At 36.9% G+C, this 22795-nt stretch overlaps 1 protein-coding gene and 1 pseudogene across 4 annotated transcripts in view; both read right to left on the reverse strand.

The window, feature by feature from the left end:
* Positions 1–2108: 2108 nt before the first annotated feature.
* LOC138147898 (SAGA-associated factor 29 pseudogene) lies at positions 2109–3522 on the reverse strand (annotated as a pseudogene).
* A 6379-nt stretch (positions 3523–9901) lies between these two features.
* The window catches only part of RSPH3 (radial spoke head 3), an 84034-nt gene continuing 71140 nt past the window's right edge, over positions 9902–22795 (reverse strand). For all 4 annotated transcript variants that reach the window (XM_069070340.1, XM_069070342.1, XM_069070341.1 and 1 more), the window contains one exon: positions 9902–10057. The gene's annotated coding sequence lies outside the window, so the exon portion shown is untranslated. The remainder of the gene's footprint in view (positions 10058–22795) is intronic.

Genomic DNA, 22795 nt, shown 5'->3' on the forward strand with positions numbered 1-22795 from the left:
GTTTTAGTCACCTTTGTATCCTTCAGTGTTACAGCACTGTGTCTGTGTCACCTTCCACCATGCAAGGTGATCAATGGATAGTTTTTCAATGAATGAAAGGATGAAAATGGACAGGGCCCTTAAAAAGGAAGGCTACCAGATCTGAGATCCCATAGGTTGGTTTGAATATGGTGCTAATGAAGCCAGGATTGTGAGTTTGATTCCTACATGGGTTAATTTATATTATTACATGAAGGTATAATGTAATGATGACATATAGGAAGTTCTAAGGTTTGCAAAGTACTTTACATATTGGATCGTTTGATCCTGACAACAACCCTTTCAGAACAGGACTATAGGTATCACCTCCACTTCACAGTTAAGGAATAGGTGCAGAGAGATTTAGTGAATTATACATGGAGAGGTAGCTTAACAAGGCAGGATTTGAAACCATATTTCTTTTTAAAATTGTTTTTTGCTTTTTGGAGGGGGGAAGGCAGGGCAAATGGGGTTAAGTGACTTGTTCAAGGTCACATAGCTGGTTAAGCATCAAGTGTCTGAGGTCAGATTTGAATTCAGGTCCTTCTGACTTCAGGGCTGGTGTTCTATTCACTGTGCCACCTAGCTGCCCTGAAACCAGATTTCTTTCTGACTCAATCCAGGGTTCTTTCCATTATATCACGTTGCCTCTCACCTATATGGTTTTAAGCTACTCCCTCAACCTTGGCAAGTCACTTGACTGATTACAAAGACCAGTTTAGGGATAGTTGGGTGGTGCAGTGAATGGAATACTTAACCCCAATTGCCCTGCCTTCCCCCCTCTAAAAACCAAACCAAACCAAAAACAAAGACTGGTTTAATGGCTGTAGATGATTGGTACAAACCAATAACCATTACTGGAAGAAAACAAACAAAAAAACTACGAATGAATGTGATATTAATTGTAGGCAAGTAACATCAACTTTGTATTTAAAAGATGCCATATCATCATTTTTTAAAATAATTCCTATAATATTGTTTAGTGTTACTATTACCATTATTCTATTTGGCTGCCACAAAGATTTTTAGTTTTCTCTCACATAACTCTTCTATATGGACTCTGCTCAAGCCAAATTTATTTGCTTGCCATTATCCAAATATTCCTTATACTTTATTGCCCGACTTTGTTCATTTTCCCCTTGTTATTCCCTCTTATAATGCTTATAATAATCTCTCTTCTCCCAAATTTGCCTGTCGAAATCTTTCCTATTTGCTCATCCTTAGAGGCCCACCTCAAATTCCACCTGTTCCTTGAAGCGTAGTTTAGTAAATGTTTGATTTGCTTGTGTTTCAAGGTCCACCTCAAATACCACCTTTTTCATGAAGCACAGTTAATCTTAATATGTTTAAGTGATACAAAGTTTTATCTAATTAATCAGATCATAATCAAATCAAATCTCTTTATTTCCTACTGGACTTTGATTATACCTCTCCTATGACACTTATTTTGCATTGTAGAAATTTTGTCATCTTCCTGGAGGGCAGGGAACTCATCTTAGTCATTTTCATGATTCTTGAATTCTTGGAGTCTATGTTTCCCACAAAAAACTGTCTTACACATACGGAGTATTCAATAGTGGTTGAGTAAATGTATTATAAATAATAGTAACCTTAAGTCTTTGAACAGAAGTCAGAGATCATATTTGAGTGAATTTATGTAGGGAAACTATGTCATGGTGGTGGTGGTCAGAGTGCTCCCTCCTGTGGTGGCAGAATGGAGTAGCACACAAGGGAAAAGGGGTAGGACTTCATTATCCTTCCTCCAAGAAAATATTTTGAATTATTAAAAAAAAAATCAAATTAACCATTGATTTATCTTTTTCTTTATAAAACCAGCTCTTAGTTTTATTTATTAATTCAATTGTTTTCTTTCAATTTTATTATTCTCTCCTTTGATTTTCAGTATTTCTATTTTGGTGTTTAAGTGGGGAATTGAAATTTCTTCTAATTTTTTAGTTGCATGCCCAATTTGTTAATCTGCTCTTTTTCTCCTTTACTGATAGTGTTTGGAGACACAAATTTTCCTCTAAGTACTGCTTTGGCCACATCCCACAAATTTTCATATGTTGTCTGTTGCCATTATTTTTTTTTTTTTTATGGGGACAGGGACATATTTATTTGTCTGCAGAGAATGATACATTAATTTCCCCTTTCAAAGGGCACGGCAGAAAAGTTAGGTAAACAAAGGCAAGGTTATAGAAGTCCATGATGATTCAGTCGAACCTCACCTCACTTCTTCTTGGGTTCCTTGCAGGCCACAACATACCTCTGGGCCACATTGAGGGGAGGAGAATAGCCATCTGCATAGTTGTCTTCAAACAGGACAGAGTAGTCTTCCTGGGGCCGCTGTGGGGGAGTGTGAATCAAAGCCCGGTAGAAACAGGTGGTTTGGGGGTACAATGCCAGAACAAGCTGATCCTTCTGGAATAAAGCTTCAGGGTCTGTCTCGGGATTGGCCTTCCATTGTGGGAGTGGGATGATGCATCTTCGGCTCAAGGTGTGTCTCTCTTTGCCTTCTTCATCAATGTCATCCACCTCATACTTATTGGTGGCATGACTATAACTGACCACTTCTGCCAGAATCCACTGCTCATCCCCGTCCACAGCTTTTACTCGAGCAGCACCTTATCTCCTGGCTTGGCTACATAGTCCCCTGAAGCTGGAATGGCCCCGCACAGGGGTGGAGGCTTGTCCCCAGGTTTCCCAATCCACAGGGGCAATGTCATGGCTGACTGTTGCAACAAAGTCATCAGCACCCCTCGGCGCATGGTTTTCCGTGGAGGTTCTGAATCATTATACAATCCTGCGATTTTAGCCGCTATGCGCCTTTCTTCTAACAGAGTCTTGATCTCAGCAATCTTATCCAGAGCTCTGCGCAGTATATTGCACTCTGCCTCTGCATCTGCCTTGGCTGTGGTATAGGGACCTCGAAGCTTTGTCCGGTAATAGGGAGAGATTTTGTTTTCTGTCTGCATTCGCTCATGTGTCTTCTGGATGTTGATCAGGTTATGTTCACTTCGGGAGCGTTCTTCCTGAGTTTGCTTGATCAGTTGATGGAGCTCTGTGAGTAGTTCAGCTATTCGGGAGTCTGCGGACACCAACCAAAGCCATGGCTGTGGTAAATATGGTGTCCAAGTTCACAACCAAATACAACATCAATTCTGGATGAAACCTGGTTTCAGATTTTATTGGCATGGATCCAAAAGCTTCTTGGGGCATCAGTACTGGGCTGGTGGCAACACACAGCTTGGAACTCAGGTTCTGGAATGCCAGGATGATAGGTGTCCTCATGATCTTTTAAACTTATTAGGTTGTAAGACTTCATTCCGTTCACCTTTTGTCTACCCATCCTCTGTGGTTTCTTCTGCAATTCACATCATCACAGTTTTCCCAAAACCATTCCTCCAGTGTCCTCCAGGTAGAGAGGTTACCTCAAACAAGCAAGCTAATGGGGTCTGCATGTGCACCAAACCCTCATCATGCATAGTTCCTGTTGCCATTATTTTTAATGAAATTATTTCTATGATTTGTTTTCTGACCCACTCATTCTTTAGGATTAGGTTATTTAATTTCCAAAATAAATTTACTTAGGCATTATTTTGTTATTCTGTAGATGCACTGAATTCCCCACATCTTAAGAGATTCTGAAAAGAGCAGCAGGTTCTAATTGCTTCTCATTTTAACATAACTGGTTTGTACTTTCAAAAAGGCACTGCTTCTCTGACCTAAATGGTACTTGATAAATCTTTAATGAATTAATGTACATCCTTAAAAGCTTAATTTCTTCCCTGGGAATCTGGGGCAGACTGTAAAGTACCAAAGCAATTTATAAGTTGGTACAGTGTCCTTTAATATTAAGTCTTAAAACAATGAACTATCCTAGAACCTACAAAAAACCATAGGTGAATAATAGTTACTCAAGCTAGGCACTGGGAAAAATCAGGTTTGTGGATAATACATATCTAACCTCTACAGTCTGCTAGGTACCATAACAAAATATATATGGCTCACCTAAACAGGCTGTCCCAAAAGTCTCAATACACTTTTTAAAGCTTTAATAGCTTAGAAATACACTAAAACTTTTGGGACATCCTATATAGAAAGACACCCCAATAACTAAGAGTTAAATTCTTTCCCTAAGAGCATGCTAGTACTTTGCAATACCAGTTTAAAGGACTTCCTAAGCAGATAATACAGTCTAACTCCTGAATTTTACAGATGAGATAAATAGGTCCAGAAAGGTAAATTTATTTAAACACATATAGTCAAACAGTCAAAATATAGAATTTGTATTTTTAGGTATTTATATACTTGCCTCCCTCGAAATAGATATTTCAAGACAGCTGTAAATCAAAACTCTTTTGTTATTGCTAATCTGGCTTTTCAAGCAACACAAATGGACCAAATCTGCCTTGAATTTATTAACTATGTATCTGTACCACTAGAGGCAGTGCAGATGAAAAGAAAGTTAAACTTCACACAACAAACCTCGCAATATAATAGGGTTCCAAAGGCTTTTCTTATGCCATCACCTTTTCATTGGCTTACTTTGGGTCGGCCCATTGTCTTTTACTTTGTCACTGGAAGCACCTTGAGGATAGGGTCATCATGTTCATTAATGTTATATCCTTCATCCAGGGTATTTTATGTTTCAAGGACCCAATGCTTTCACAGGTGTGTGTAATCCCTCTGACAACTGCAACTGCATCTCCTATAATTTAGCAGATATATCTTCTATAAGTTGTATCCAAAATATGTATCATCTTAGGGCCAATCTGGTCATGAGTCTCTCCAATCTTAGCTAGACTGTTCCTTGAATTATGCAATCTGGCAATGGGCCTTTAAATATACACTATTATAAAATAGTAAACTTTTAATTGAAAACTTTAACTTAAGAATAGTCAAATAGCTACTGAAAAGTACTTTTTCAGTAAATTGATTCCTGCTGATTTTTTGTGCAACAAAGGTATTATTTAGGTTGTATTAATAAATGTTAAATTGAATTGAAAGTAACTTAGAAGTTGGTAAACTGTCTTTTATTAACATTGCTCTTCAGCCATTCAATATTGATCAGAGCTGACAAGAGTGTTGATACAATACTTTTGTTAGAACACTGGTCCCTTAGAATACTCTCATTTTACTCTTTAAGTCTGAATGTTCCAGTGATTTTTACAAAATAATATTGCTTTAGCATGTAAATATTTGCTTTTACTGAGATTACCTGAAAGTGCAGATATTATAATTTTTCAATGTAGAAATGTTCTAACTATATCATGCATGATCTTTCAAAGATAAATTGATACAGACCATTGCTTCCTTGTGATTTCCACTTTCATCCTTCATCTGGGCAAAAACATCAGAAATTTTGGCTTAAATCATGATGGTTGCAAATAACTCAATTTGGGAAGGTGGAGTAGATTTGGCCTCAGGGAAATGTGCATCAGGGGCCTCTCATCCATTCTTCTGTCTTATAGAAGACTTTATTTGGTAGACACATGAAAAATAGATGGGGGTAGGGGCAGGAGTATCATGTAATTAGTTTAATCCTGGTTTATACTGCTCCTTGCTTCTAAAGCTTCCAAGATCTAGATGACATTTACTGCTAGGCCATACTTTCAACTGTCTTGAGACCAATAGGGAAGCTAGTGCTGCTGCTTCTGCTTTCACTTCTAAGCCCTATTTACCCCCTTTGGGATAAGTCAGGGTTTGAGGCCTTCTTCCTCTTTTCCTCCTTTTGCCTTATGTTGGATAGTGAGAACTTTGTCTTGAGAAAAGGATATTGGAAAGCAATAGCCACAAAGCTAAATCCCTAATGAAGATAAGCACTGCTGGCTTAGAGTGACTGTCCTATAAAACATGGGGTATAATTGGATGGGTGGAGTCCCAGGTGACCGACCCTGTGCTCTTTCTTCCACAGATTACCTTCTTTTAATTTTCTTTTTCTTTTTTTTGTTGCTAAATGCTTTTATTAATAAAAAAAGAAAAAGAACAGACAAATGAATTGGGAATGAAACTAAAAATACTAGGAAACCATTTTGTTTAAATGATTAAACTCTAAAGCAGAAATCCTGAAAACTGAAGAAGAGATTAACAAAATTGAAAAAAAAAAAGTTGAATTAAGAAATAAGACTGAGGCCTGTTTTTGTAAAAACTGGCCTTGTAAAAAAAATGACCTAATTTGATTAAAAAGAAAACAAAATAACCAGTTTCAAAAATGAAAAAGAATTCACAACCAATGAAAAAGACATAAAGAATATTATAGAAACTATTTTACTCAACTATGCATCAACAAAATTAACAACATAGATGAAATAAATGAATCTATACACACATATACACTACTCATACTAACAGAACAAGAAATAGAATGTTTAAATAATTTCAGAAAAAAGGCCATTTGTGAATTTCCACTGACCTCCATCTCTCACTCTGGGCACTTTCTCAGGCTTTCCCCAAAGCCTGGAATACTCTCTCTCCTCAGCTCTGCCTACTGGCTTCCCTGGTTTCCTTTAAGTGACACAAAATCCATCTTTTACAGGATGTTTTCCCCAACCCCTCTTAATTCTAGTGCCTTCCCTCTGTTAACTATTTCTTCTTTATCCAGTTTGTAAACATTTATTTATCATCTCTCTCCTTAGGTTGTGTGTTGAGAGCTGGGAACTGTCCTTTGGTCTCTTTTTCAATCCCTGGCACTTAATGAATGTTTGTTGATTGATTTTTGATCAATAGAGAGATGACAAAAATAGAAATATAAGCTTAGAGATGTCTATTAAAATGCAAAACATTACCATAGTAGATATGTTGTAAAAGACTGACTATATTTCCCTCCCTCCTATCCCACCTCCCACTTGTTCTATTTGCTACTTTGATCCTGTTCCTTTTCAAAAGTGGGTGCTTCCAACTTCCCCCCCCCCCCCGCCTGTCCTCCCTTCCATCATTCCTCCTCTCATCCCCTACTCTCTTGTAGGGTGATACCCTATTCAGTGTGTATGTCATTCCCTCCCTGAGCCAAATTCAATGAGAATAAGGTTTTGCCTTTTTGCCTTCTTGTTCTTCCCCTCCATCGTAACCATTTTCCCTTGCCTCTTCTATATGAGATAATTTACCCCATTCTATCTCTCCACATCTCCTCTCATTATATTCCTCTCTCACCTCTTAATTTCACCTTTTAAGTATCATCCTTTCCTATTAAATTGGTCCTGTGCCCTCTATCTCTGTATACCTGTAAACATATATACACACATTCACATATGTATTCATATGCCCATATACCCTCCTTCAACTATTTTCATACTGAGGAAAGTTTCATCAGTTACAATTATCATTTTTCCATGTAGGAATGTAAATGGTTCAATTTGATAAGTTCCTTATGATTTCTTTTCCCTGTTTACCTTCTCAAGCTTCTCTTGCTTCTTGTATCTGAATGTCAAATTTTCTATTCAACTCTGGTTTTTTCAGCAAGAATGCTTGAAAGTCCTCTATTCCACTGAATGACCACATTTTCCCCTGAAACATGATACTCAGTTTTGCTGGGTAGGTGATTCTTGGTTTTAAACCCAGCTCCTTTCACCTCTGGAATATCATATTCCAAGCCCTTTGATCCCTCAGTGTAGAAGCTGCCAGATCCTGGGTTATCCTGATTGTGTTTCCACAATATTCAAATTGTTTCTTCCTGGCTGCTTGTAATATTCTCTCCTTGATCTGGGAATTCTGGAACCTGGCTATAATATTCCTAGGAGTTTTCTTTTTGGGATCTTTTTCAGGAGGTGACCGGTGGATTCTTTCAACCTGTATTTTGCCCTCTGGTTCTAAAACATCAGGGCAGTTTTCCTTGAGAATTTCTTGGAGGATGATTTCTAGGTTCTTTCTTTGAGAATTGCTTTGAGGTAGTCCAATAATTATTAAATTATCTCTCCTGGATCTATTTTCCAGGTCAGTGGTTTTTCCAATGAGATATTTCACATTGCCTTCTATTCTTTCGTTTGGATCTAACAGCATCTTGATTTCTATAAAGTCATTAGCTTCCATTTGCTCCAATCTAATTCTGAAGGAATGATTCTCCTCAGTGAGCTTTCGAGATTCTTTTTCCGTCTGGCAAATTTGGCTTTTTAAGGCATTCTTCTCCTCATTGCCTTTTTGAGCCTCTTTTGCCATTTGAGTTAGTCTGTTTTTTAAGGTGTTATTTTCCTCAGTCAGGTTAATGACTCTCATTTCATAATTTTCTTGCATCGTTCTCATTTCTCTTCCCAATTTTTCCTCCACTTCTCTTATTTGCTTCTTAAGGTCCTCTATGGCCTGTAACCAGCTCGTATTTTTCTTTGAAGCTTTTGGTGTAGGAGTTCTGACTTCACTGTCTTCCTCCTGTTCCATGCTTTGATCTTTTTTGTCACCAAAATAGGAGTGTAAAGTTGGGGTACTCCGTTTATTTTGCTTCCTTTGCCTGCTCATGTCACCACTCAGTCACTTGACCCCTGGCCTTTTTGCCACAGTAGGACTCTGCCACCAGACAGGGGAGCTTTGTCCCAAATGCTGGGGTTTTCTTAGCTGCTCAAGGTATTAGTTGGGTGCCCTCTCTAAAGCCTCCACACACTCTGGCAAGCTGGTCACACACCCCAGGGCCTCCACCCTAGACTGCAATCCAGATCCAAGCAGGTTAAAGCAAGAGCAATTATTCCTCAGACTGGTTACTTAGTCCCCCTACACTCTGCAGGCCAGGAGCTGAAGCAGCCACGTGGTGGTGGCTGCATGGCCAACTCCTCAGGGGCTTCTCTCCCCAGGGAAAGAGGCCGATGCACTCCCAACTACTGGATCCCAAAGTCCACACTGCAGTGACCTCACTTTGTCCTTAGCATCTATGTGTTGATAATTCTGGAAACTGCCACAGCTGCTGGTGATCTGAAGTCCCTCTAGCCAGTGACTAGTGAGACCCACCCTAGACCCAAAACCTCAGGCTCCCATGGGGCTGGGCTAGGCTCCCAGAACACTGTGCTGGCTGATTCCTGCCAGCCTGCCGGGCTGTCCTCAATGGGAGGTTAGTTTCTCTGTGTCATTTTGTGGGTTCTGTAGCTCCAAAGTTTGTTCAGAGTCCCCTTTTTAAATGAATTGGGGGAGGTGGAAGCCGGAGCCCCGTGGAAGTCCTGTTTCTACTCTGACATCTTGACTCCGCCCCATGTCTCCCTTCTTTTAATTTTCTTATGGCTGCCGCCTACAAGACCACTTTATTTTGCCTTTTCAGCACAATGCTAAAAGGGAATTTAAAACAATGCCCATTAGGTAGTTACTAGTAATCAATTAAAAATGTTTTTATTCAGAGGCACCTCCTACTGAATCTAAGAGTTGTCAGGATATGCTGAATAGTTTCATTTATTGTGCATTCTAAGTAGGCTAAAAATGTTTTGAATAAGGGAATAAAAGTGCTAAAATTTCCACACTGTACATGTGTCTCCTGAAGCATTCAGGATTGATTGCTTTAGTACCTTTTTTTTTTAGTAGCTAAAGAGAACAAAACACATTTTAAAAAATACCATCATGGCATGGTATAGGAAAGGCCTTGGAGTCAGGAAAACTTGCATTCAAGTTCTGAATCTTAATTTCTTAGTGTCCCCAGGAAGCTCCCTGAGTTGAATATAAGTTGAAGACAGTACAAGTCTGTATTAGTGAAGGAATTTTCCCTACACTCATAAAAATAGAGAACTGGATCAAAAAAGCAATAAAAAAAGAAAGAATAAAAAGAAATGTCAATGCCATGGCCAGGAGTCTAATTTTTTATGCTGAGCTTTCTTTAATTTTGGAATGAGTAAAAGGTATACTGTGGTTTTTCTCATTTAGATATGAAAATCATAATGTTAAAATGGACATTAAATGAAGAGAGCATGGCAACTGATTGATTCACCAACCACAAAATATAAATCTTTACTTTTTTCTTACCCTTCCCCCCACCCAAGACAATTTTCACAGTGAGTAGCTGAGTTCCAAAAACTGTTGTTGAAACTTTTCTTTTCCCAAAGCATGACGAATGATCTTCCTAAATGAAGGTCTCCTGTGAGGATACAGACATAAAATCCGTAAAAATTTCACTTAAGGGAGGGCAGTTATATTACTGAAATAAACTACTACATAAAACAAACATGATGTTCACACTGGAGTTTCATGATGTTCTTCTGTCATCTTCTGTATAAACCACTTTTCTGAAATAGACTGAATGACTAAAGCAAAAGGAGGGAGTTCAATGTGACTATATCAATTAACAAGTAAAATGGGAGAGAAAAATGTGAATGAAGTTATCTTTATATGAGTATATATAAAATGGCACCCAATATATCTGCAAATTAATTTATCTAACCACAAATAAATATAAAAATGCTTACAATGTTATCCCAATCGGCTATGCTGGAGAAATTTACTACATTTGTATAGCATAGAGCTATTATGAAAATAAGTATGACTTTTAACTAATATTACCTAAGAAAAATAACAAAAAGCTTTTAATAGGACCTTACTATATGCTAGACATCATACTAGGGATGCAAAGGATAAAAAATAGTCCTCAAGGAACTTATAAGCTAATGGAAGTAAAAAAAAACCCAACAACTTTATGTTATTAGTTTTAAAGATAATTTGGTATGCTAGCTGTAAAAACTGACAACCGTGTTTCTTCTTTACCTATGTTTGTTCTCTCAATTTCTTTTTCTTGTCTTATTGCTAAGGCAGATAGTTGTGAGGCTCATTCTCCAAAATATATGAAGCTATAATTGGGAAACAGCAACAACGATAAATCTAAAAATCATTTACTGGTATATCTTCCTTTACCCAATCTGTGATCCAGGAAATTCAATTCAATAAACATCAAAGTGGCACCTATTATGTGCCAGGAGCTGTAGTAAGTTCTAAGGGCAGTACCTAAAGACAAAAATGAAAATTCTCTGTCCTCAGGGAGTTTACATATTGCTAGATCTAAGGCATTCTTAACCTGGGGGTCTATGAACTTTTTAAAAGCATTTTGACAGCTACATTTCAACATTCTTGGCTTCTTTTGTAATCCAACATATTTTATGTATCTAAAAAGTTTTTCTGTGAAGGGGTCCACAGGCTTCATCAGGCTGTCAAGAGTTCTATGACACAAAAAGGTTAACAACCTCTTTGCTGGGAGGATACAATATACATATATACGATATACACAAGCAAATACAAAACATATAAAGTTCATAAATCTCATGGAGGGAAAGAACACGAACAATAGGAAGAATATGAAGTTTTATAAATCAAATTGCTTTCCTCTTGTTTTGCATTATAATTTAATCAATATTTTATCTCCATTTCTGATTGATCAGTATTTTTTTTTTTAGCAGCACCCAACACTTTGGCATTATAATTTTCTGTATTTCAGATTGTTATTTACCTTGAGCTTTAATAAGTACAAACTATTTATAAACAAATGTTTAAATATACATTCCAAAAGTGCATTCCAGTGAAATCTGCTTCTTTTTTGCTTTGCCACAGATTATGGCCTGGAAGAGGAAGGCAGCCTGTTCCTTGCTCCCTATTGCCACATCCAGATAACTATTCTACTAAGAATCAACAGCCCCTCTCTCTGCTCTTTCCAACCTCATTACAATCTGTAGAGACATAATATTGTCCAATTATTAGGGAAGAATAAAAATATGATATCATATTATAACCATACCTTCTTATTTATAATGTTAAGTACTTATACTTAATTACAGGATCTTTTGTCCTGAGAGGAGGGGTCTAAACCTGGGGCAATAAATAACATCACTCTGAGATATGGAAGTAACTGGAGCTTATAGCTGAGAACACAGAAAAGTATCTGGTACCCATCCGTCCTAAGAGGAAGCTGTCAGTTCAATTTGGTCAGTAAGTGAGAAGCTAGGACAAGAGCATAAAAGAGGTTCAAATTCAGAATAAGAGGGACATTAAAAAATAAACTGAGGAAATAAGTATGATACAGAAGAGAGTCAACTAAAATATTAACTTAAGCAACTACTAACTTTGAAGTTGCAGGATATAAAATAAACCCAAACATATCATCAGCATTTCTGTATAACACCAATAAAACTCACCAGGAAGAGACAGAAAGAGAAATTCCATGTAAAATAACTACAGAATGTATAAAAGTACTTGGAAGTCTACCTACCAAGCTATAGACAAGAACAAAACATTGTTTATAGAAATAAAGGCAGAAAAAAATAGCTGGAGAAATAATTAAATCATTCTAGCATAGGCTGAGTTGAAATATTAAAAATTCCAAGATTATCTAGATTAATTTGCTTATTTAATGCCATACTAATCAAACTACCAAGGGATTACTTCATCGAACTAGAGAAAATGAAATTCATAGAGAAGTACAAAAGGTCAACAATCCTAGGAAAAATCAACCAGATCTCAAATGTGTTACAAAGCAGTAATTCTCAAAACATCTGGGTACTCTTTAAAAAACATAGAGGCTAATCAGTGGAACAGATTAGGTATACAACAGACAGAAGCAAACAAACATAGGAACTTAGTGTTTGATAAATCTAGAGAATCTGGTACTGGGGCAAGAACTCACTATGTAACAAAAACTTTAGGGAAAAATGGGCAGTAGTCTGGGAGAAATTGGGTTTAGACAAATACATCACACCTTATGCTAAGACAAGCTTCACTGTTTAGTCAAGCAGTTGTGTCTGGCTCTTTGCAACCCCATCTAGGGTTTTTTTTTTTTGGCAAAGATATTGTGCCATTTCCTTCTCCAGCTCATTCTACAGATGGGGAAACTGAGGCAAAGAAAGTTAAGTGACTTGCCCAGGGTCACAAAGCTAGTAAATGTCTGAGGCCAGGTTCTCTTGACTTTAGGACCTAGTGGATAGTGTTCTATCCACTGGGCCACTTAGCTGCCCTAAGACAAGCTACAAATGGATATATGACCTACATACAAAAGGTAACACATCATAAGCCAATCCAAAAAACATGGAAGAAATTACCTTCCAGATCCATGAATGTGGTAGAGCTCATGACCAAACAAGGGATACAGAGGAACATAACATATAAAATGGATAATTAGGATTATTTAAAATTAAAAACATTTTGCAAAAACAAATCCAATACATCTAAAATTAGAAAGGTAAGTTAACATAGAAGAAAAAAATCTTTTCATTATGTCTCCTTGATAAAGGTCTGAATTCTAAGATATATGAAGAACTGATTCACATTTATAAGACCCCATTTCACAACTGATAAATAGTCTAAGGATATGAACAGGAAGTCCTCAAGAGAAGAAACTCAGGCTACCTACAGCCATATGAAAAAATGCTCCAAATAACAAATAATTGGAGAAATGCAAATTAAAGCAATCCTGAGGTTCTACTTCACAGCCTGTCACACTGGCAAAGATGACAAAGAAATAAAAATGACAAATGCTGGAGAGGCTTTGGGGAAATAGGCATATATGTACTGTTGGTAAAGCTAGGAATTAGGCCAACAATTCTCAAAGCAATTTGGAATTGTGCCCCAAAAGTTACTAAACACTGCATACCACTGCTAGGTCAGTATTTCAAAGAGAGTAAAGAAAGAAGAAAAAGTATTATATGTACAAAATGTTTATAGCATCTCTTTTTGTGGTGGTAAAGAACTGAAAACTAAGGGGATGCTCATCAACTGGGGAATGGTTGAACATATTGTGGTATATAAATGTAATACAATATTATATATTATATATATATATAAATGTAATACAATACAGTATTTATCGTAAGAAATAAAAAAGACATTTTATAGAGACCCAGAAGACTTGTATGAATCGATACAGAATGAAATGAGCAGAATCAGAAGAGTAATTTTTACTATAACATCAAATTGTAAGAAAATTCTGAAAAACTTACAACTCTGCTCAATTAAATGAACAATCAGATTTACATAGGACTGATAAAGGATGCTTCCCATCTCTTGATAGAGAGATGATGGATTAATATGCAAAATAAGAAACGCGTGTTTAGATATAGCCACTGTGGGAATTTCTTTTCCTTGGCTATATATATGTACACACACACACACACACACACACACACACACACACACACACCGATATAGGAGTTCTGATTTTTTTTTCTTAATTTTCAGTGGGTGAGGGGTGAGGCAGAAAAACATGCTTGCTAATTGAAACAAAAAACAAAACAACCCCAAATATCACTAACAGTGTCTCAACAATCACATCTGTCAGTTCTTTTAACACTTCAAGGGATAGTTCATCTGGGTCAGGTGACCTGAATTTACCAAGGGCAGCTTAGGTATTCTCTTATAATCTCCTTTATATTGGGTATCAACTCTCTTAGGAGACATTAAAGTTCATTCTCCTTGGCAGAGAAAACAGAAGCAAGATGAGAACTGAGCCTTCTGTCTTCAGTTATCATCACTCCAACTGTCCCAAGTAGCAACATTAAACCTTCCTTTGATCCTCATTTTACATGGAACTAGGAAAACATTTCTTGTTATCCTTAGCTTTCCTCTCTAGCTAACGGTTACCTGCTCAACCTAAGATTGAGAATTTAGCATACAATTCTTAGAAGAGTTATCTGCTTTTGCTTTCATCTCCCAACTCGACTTTGCAAAATCTAAGTTTATTAGTGATTTATCTTTATGTTGATAGCTCTCTTCAGATGTTTCTACTCCTGTCTCCTTCCCTGGTTACCCCTACCATATGCTTTCTCACTTCCTATTAAATTGTGCTAAGTGGGTCCATTAGAAATCGATGCTGTTACTCTCATTGCTGCACTGCTGTTGTACATTGCTGCACCCCCTTTTCTTCATCTTCTATTCACTTCTTCATAAGGTTTTATTGATGATTTTTGTTTTTATATCATAGTCAATTCTGAACATGCCCCTTTCCCTACCTAGTGAGCTTTCTCTTTTTTAACAAAGAGGAAAGAAAGCTAAACAGTTAAGCAAAACTAACTTTGATTGATTGATAACAATGCAATATTCTAGAGCCATAGTTCCTTCCTTTATTAAAAAAAGTGCATTTTCTCATCTTTTCTTTAAGGCAAAGATTGGTCATTACAAGTATAGTTTTGTTTGTTTTCATTTACACTGTTGTAGTCTTTGTTTTATGTTATTTTCCTGTCTCTATTTACTCTTACATTGGTTCATGCAAGTCTTTCCTATGGATGTCACTATCATATTCCCCTTAAGATGGCTGTTCTAAAAATTTCCTTCCTTTTGGGAAGTCCCCCTGTTTAACCTTCATACTCCTCATTGAATGACCTCATCTCCTACTTTACTGAAAAGGTTGAAGTTATTCAAAATGAGCTCCTAATTATCTTCTCTACAAATCAAAATCCGATGTCTTTTCCCACCCTTTCCTCTTTGGTCTCAAAATAACCTTTCAACAGTACCTTTGACTTTATTATTTTCCATTTCTCCCAGGACCCTGGACGACTGATTATCTCGCATCTTTCTCATTTTCAATCTCTGCCTCTACTAGATTTACCCTTCTTATGCCTATAAACATTGCCTATTTTCTCTATCCTAAAAACACCTTCCTTTGACTATGCTACTCTGTCCAACTACCAACCCAACTCTTCTTTTATTCCATCACCAAGACTCTCCAAAGAGCATTCTGTACTTTCTCCTTCCATTTTTTCACCTTCTACTCACTCCATAATCTACTCACTTTTCTGGCTGCATCTTCAACAACTCTACCAAAATCTTTTCTTGAAAATCATCTCCTAATGACTACACCCAATGGGTTTCAACTTCCCTTGAAGTTTTTCACACTACTGACCACTTCTTAAAAACAAAAACACCCAAATTCCCCACCCAAAACTGAAAAAATTTCTTTAGCTTTCATGACACTGTGTTCTGCTTACTGAAGTTCTATTCTTTAAGACCAAATTCAAATATCTCTTCTGTAAGTTGATGGAAATAATTTACTCTCTCATAAGCAATGTGACAAAGTAAAAACAAAAATGACAATTACTAGGAACTGGTCTTGAATTCCAGCTCTAGGCTTCAACATTTCCTTACTCTATGACTGTGATCAAGTTACAATACCCCTGAATTAGTTTGTTCATTTATAAAATGGTGATAATACTTGTAGTATCTCACAGAGTTGCAAGGAAAGTGCTTTGTAAACCTTAAAGCATTATGTAAATGTGAAGTCATTATTATTACTGTATTTATTACATCTCTAGCACTTACCATATTTTGTCTCTTTTTGTATCCACTTCTGAAGGCAGGCACCAAATCTAATAATAATTTGTATTTCACAGACTCATATATTTAGAGTTGGAAGAGACCTTAGCAGTCATTTAGTCTAAACCTTTAATTTACGATTGTGGAAATCCAGGTCTGAAAAGTTCAAGTCACTTGTAGTCCCAGCAGTAGAAAGCGTCATGATGTGAAACTAGTGATCCCGATTCTAAATCTAGAGCTCTCTGCAATATATCCTTCTGCCTTTTAATCACTTTTGTAATTCTCACAGTGCCTGACATTGTGCTGTATACACAGTAGGTGGTCAATGAATACTGAGTTCTACTTAAGTCAAAAGCCTCAACCACATTACACTTGGAAGTGTAGTGGAAGTGGCAATCGAACACCTGAAGGTGTCCCACTGGGGCAACAGCTACATGTTGGGTATGACTGGTTTTTAAACACTCTTCGGCTCTGCTTGTTAGTTTTCTATGCATTTTTAAGGGGGTGAAATATTTCGACTTCTTCTGATGCGGGTTTTTGAGTGACAAATTATAGTAATTATTTAAAAAAACCCAAAACATTTTCAATAACACATCAATCCACAGGATATGTTATTATACCCTACAGCCCTCGAAGGAAAGAATAAAAACAATCAGAATAATCTTAGAGCTGAAGGGACCTCAGAGATTATTAAGCCAACTTCGTTTTAAAAATGAAGAAAACTTCCTGAAACTTCTCAGAAAAAAAAATCAATCAACAAGCATTATTAAATACTTCCTATGCGCTAGCCCCTGGGGATCCAAAGAGAGGTAAACACAGTCCCTGCCTTCAAGCAGCTCATTTTCTAACAGGAAGATAATAAGCAGACAGCTACGCACAAACGAGATGTGTACACGGCAAATGAGAAGTCTTTCAAAGAGGAATGACTAGCATTAAGGGGGACCCGGTAGTAGTGTAGTTGAGCCTTGAAGGAATCCGGGGACCGCAGAGGGTGGAGATGACGAGGGTGAGCCTGGAACAGGAAGGCCAGGGAGCTATTCTGGTGAGGAAAAAAATCCAAAAGATATCAAGTAAAATGTTTTTTAAAAATCAATTAAAAACCAGTTTAGAGCCCTGTGTTCTTTTTGCATACCTATGCATTCAGGATTATTTCTTCCACTTGAGATGGACGGGTAGGTATAATTTTGCTCCATGTGCTAACAAGTCTTGAGTTCAATTTTCAATAGCTATTTTAAGATTTCCCTCCATACTATGTGGCGTGATGGTATTTACAAATACTGGTAAAGGAAATGATATACTCTAAGAACCTGGAACCTTTACATGTTTCGCAGACTAATTGGATCAAGGGGGCACAGAATTTTGCCTGTCTGCATTTCTTTTTACTACTTGATATACAAGAGATCCACATCAACATTTTTTAATATTAAAATGAATTCGGATGGGATGACAGCTTTCTCTTAATTGATTTTTATTGGGAAAATATTGCAGCTCATGTGAATTACCTAAAATTGAAATTTGAAACTCTAAAATAACAGTTGTCAAACTTTTTCTGTAAAGGACCAGATAGTAAATATTTAAGATTTTGTGGTCCTAGAGGCAAAATAGAGATAATATTTAGGTACCATGTAACAAAAGAGAAAACAAATTTCCACAAATGAAATAGGAAATCAAATTACACTGTGGTGTTGACCAAAAGTAAACTGAAACATTATTTCATCAGCACTTTGTTTCTACTAGGTTTCCCTAGAGAAAACTTCATATAACCCTGTTTTAAAAACATAGAAATCGCCTTACCCACACTGTCTGATTAGACATTAGATGAACTTTGCTGGTTTAAAGGTCACCTTCTTTCTGTGTTACTGGTTATGATAAGATTGTCTAATCAGTCATTGGATATTTTGGCTGATTCAATGCAATAATTCCAAAGGAGAATCTTCAGTTATGATACGAAAGCATACTTTGCCCACTTGACTCATTTTAAAGACAGACTTTATACTTTGTTGAAAATGGGTGCAGAATAGTGATTGCTCATGTTTAAACTGCAAAGACTAAATTTGAAACTCTGGATTATGTCAGTATTAGAAACATCCAACTGATATTAAATCTTGGACTAACAGATACTGACAACATCGTTATCACTAGCAATATTTTTAAAACTTAGGAATTGTTAGCATTTCAAGTATATGGTGCCATGTATGAATCTATACTTTACTTTTTGTTAAATTTAACATTAATGAATGTTTAATACTCAGCTGTTTGTGTTTTTAAAGGGGTTTAATAAAATATATAGTTCAAAACATACTATTATGAAACAAGACCCCCTAAATCTCTTTTAGAAACAATCAGTTAATACTCATTTCACCAATTATGTATAATTGTTATAAAATATACTAAATAAGGTGAACTTAGAAATTCTTATCCTTGTTCTTTCCCCTTTACACAATACCTCTTTAATAATTTCTCAATTTCTGTATGTTTTCTAAATTACTATTCTTAGTCATCATCTTTTTGCACTACTCTTCTATCCACTAAGGATACTGTGGCCTCAGACCACTAGCTCAGACTAGCTGTGTGACCCTGTGTAAGTCACTTAACCCTGACTGCGTCCAAACCCAAACCAAATCACCCACCCACACAACCATACACACACAGTTATATTGATCATATGTCACATAATAAGCCCAGGAAATTTTACTGATAGCTCTACTACATCAAAGAAAGTGTAATGAACTCCTTTTCTTTTCTCATTGATTCCTAGGTTGTTAGAGCTAATAGTACCATTGGAGATAATGTAGTCCAACTCTCTCATTTTACAGATGTGGAAAAGGAGGCCATGGCTTGTTCTAGTTCACTTAGCTCATTTGTGGTTAAGTTTGTTCTTACCTAGTTCTTCTTGGCAATACAATGATCTAAGGCAATTCCAAAAGAGTCGTTATAGAAATTGCTAACTACATCCAGAGAAGGAACTATAGCATCTGAATGCATACTATGTTCATTTTTTTCCTTTCTTGTGTTTTTTCCCTTTTGTTCTGATTTGTCCTTTACAATGTGACTTATGTGAAGATATGTTAAACATGATTTTACATGTATAATCTCTATCAGATTGCTTGCTCTCTTAGAGAGGGGGAGGAAAGGGCAGGAGGGAGAAAAATTTGGAATTCAAAGTCTTACAAAATTAATTCTGAAAATTATCTTTACTGTAATTGGAAAATAAAATACTATTTAGTAAAAAAAAGTTTGAATTCCAGCCTTGGCCTTGTTTTGTGATCTAGTATTCTTGTTACTGTACAGTACACCAACCTATGCTTGCCTACATTTTTTTGTGTGCAGAGTCAAAGAATTCTTAATTGTGACAAAAATTTAGCAAAGGAAATATATTCTTTTGATAGTTCAATGGATCCATGATCTCATCAATGTGGATATGCCTTTCCACCAAACCAATCATAATACTTGTTCTAAATGTCACTTTTTCCATATAAAATCAAGTTATATAACACAAAATATGATGTTTGTCTTCTTAATTGCCAGGAAAACAATGATTACTGAATGAAAATGAAATGGAAGTGAATCTAGTCCAAGGTTATGTCCCACAGACTTCTAAAGAGGGAAATTCTAGTTTTACGGAAGGTTTATCTAATGTAACCCAGTTGGGATTTTCCAGTTATTTGAGTTTTTCATTAACTACCTTAATACAAAGAGCCTTTTCTTAAGAATATATGTCTATTTATCATGGAAACTGAAGTTACTTATACTGTGTTATTCAACAACTCATTTCAGATAACTAAGGGGAATATCTTGACAATAACTCTTAGCTTGTCATCTTATTGGGCATGGATTTCATATGCAACTAGAACCCTGGTAAATGATGAGACTTCATGAAATTTTCTCACAGAGTTGTCAGTTACAAAGGAGAACTTGTATTATAAGGTAGAAGTTTTTCTTTTAGATCTAACTGCACAGTAAATGGGGCAGCTAGGTGGTACAGTGGACAGAATGTCAGGTCTGGAGTAAGGAAGGTATGAGTTCAAATCTAGCTTCAGACACTTATTAGCAATGTCACTGTTTGCCTCAGTTTCCTCCTCTGTAAAACGAACTGGAGAAGCAAAGGGCAAACCACTCCAGTATCTTTGCCAAAACACCCCAAAACAAACCAACCCAAGTGGGATCAGGAAGAGTCAGACATGACTGAAACAACTGGACAACAACAAATCATGGTAAATGCAAGTTATACCCCAAATGTTTTAAGGTGCATAAGGGTATCCCAAAAGTCTCAGTGAAGTTTTAAGCATTATAATCTTAAACTTAGAATTTATTTATTTTTGCTTTTTGGAGGGCAACTGGGGTTAAGTGACTTGCCCAAGGTCACACGGCTAGTTTTTGTGTTAAGTGTCTGAGGTCTCATTTGAATTCAGGTCCTCCTGACTCCAAGGCCGGTGCTCTATTCACTGTACCACCTAGCTGCCCTAAACTTATCATTTAAAGGCACTTAAGCTTAAGCTCAAAATGGCACTAAGACTTTTGGGACACCCTGTATTTAGTACAGAGTATGTACCAAATGAGTCACATCATGATCCCAAATCACAATTACAGCCTATCACCTCAAAGCTGATTATATGCATCAGCATGATGTTATGATGTCACTCTCACTTGCTATTAGCTCGTTTTGTGTCTTGAGCAAGTGTCATTTTAATGTTTCTGGGCTTCAGTTTCCTCATCTATAAAATGATATTCTATGAAAGGCAGCTCTGGTGAAGTGTGTCAAGGTTCTACACTTGATTTTTTTCCTTTCAACATTTCTTTTTTAATTACTTGGATAAAGACAGATATTGCATACTTATTGCACATGATATAAATAAAGCTGAGAAGGATAGTTATTATGTTAAATGAGAGAATTAGGATCCATTAATATCTTCATAGGTTAGAACAATGGGAAGATGAAGTAAGATGAAATTCATTGAGTCATACTTGAGTTAATAAAAAAAAATCAACTCTGAGGTGGCTAGGTGGTATAGTGAATAGAGCACTGGCCCTGGAGTCAGGAGGACCTGAGTTCAAATCTGGCCTCAGTCACAACACAGAAACTAGCCGTGTGACCTTGGACAAATCACTTAACCCTAATTGCCCTGCCTTCTCCCCCCCCCCAAAAAGAAAAAATCAACTCTGTATAGAATGGGGGATGCAACAATTCCTGTGAAAAATGTGTTTCAGTATACTTGATAGGAGTTAACAGTGTGAAAGTGGTCATTAAAAAAATCTGATATTTTTTTGGACAGCTAGATGGCACAGTAGATAGAGTGCCAGGCCTTAAGTCAGGAAGACCTGAGTTCAAATTTGACCTCAGACACTTACTAGCTGTGTGACCATTTGCAAGTCACTTAACCTTATTTACCTCCGCTTCCTCATCTGTAATATGAGCTGGAGAAGCAAATGGCAAACCACTCCAGTTTATTTCCCAAGAAAATCCCAAATGTTGTCACAAAGAGTCAGTCATAATTAATCAATGAAACAATAAAAAAATTTTAGATTAATTTGATCTTGATCAGTTTAGGTAAGAAGACAACTGAAGATATAACTCTAGAAATTATCTACCTTAAGGTTACAGTTAAAAACATGAAAATGTATAATAACAACAACATTTAGATAGAGCTTATAATGTGCCAGGAAGTGTGCTTAGGGCTTTATAATTACTATCTTATCTGATCCTCACCATAGTCCTGGAGGTAGGTGCTATTATTATTATCCCTATTTTACAGTTGAGGAAACTGAGGCAAACAGAGGCTAAGTGACTTGCTCAAGGTTACACAACTAGCAAGTGTCTGAGACTTTGTTTCAATTCAGGTCTTCCTGACTCTAGGCCAGATGCTCTATTCAATGTACCACTAGTAGGGGCTCTCTAAGGGTAAGAATGTAGGGAGAAGAGCAAAGAGCCAAAATCAGGTCTTAAGGTGCAGGAAGAAAAGAGGGAGGGGGAGAGAGAGAGGAATTTCTTAGGCACTTACTATGTATCTGCCACTTTGCTAAGTGCTGAAGATACAAGAAAAAGCAAAGACATTCCCTGCTCTGAAGGGGCAGGTCTAATGGGATACAAAAGGCAAACAGCTGTGTACAAAGTAAAACAAAAACAAGCTTTGACTTCAAGGACCTCACATTTCTAATGGGGGAGAGAAGATGCAATCAACTGTATACAAATGACATATACAGGCTAAACTGAAGGCAGTCACAGAGAGGAGGCGCTAGCACTGAAGGGGACTGGCTGGGAAAGGCTTCTTCTAAAAGGCAAGATTTTTAGCTGATCCGAAAGATGCAAATACAAGCAAGTAAGACAGTCTGGACTCTCAGGAAGCTAACAGCCTAAGGGGGAAGACAGCACCTAAATGGGAGTGGTGCAGGCCCGGGGTGCAAGAGAGCTGAATAGAGCAGGAAGGCCTGGTTCTAGGTGAAGACAAAGCAAAGTCTTACCTATCAGACCCTGGTATTCCCCAGGTATTCGAGGTTCCAGGAAAAGGAAATTGGGAGCTGGCTTGAAAAAAGAAGCAGCAAAGAAAACATCCAAGGAGGTATTTGAGACTTGAGACCCAGAAAAGTACAGCAT

Source organism: Petaurus breviceps, unplaced genomic scaffold, assembly GCF_028583685.1.
Source record: "Petaurus breviceps papuanus isolate PSGF00001 unplaced genomic scaffold, PetGlider_PUasm1.0 90808, whole genome shotgun sequence".
Lineage (NCBI taxonomy): Eukaryota > Metazoa > Chordata > Mammalia > Diprotodontia > Petauridae > Petaurus > Petaurus breviceps.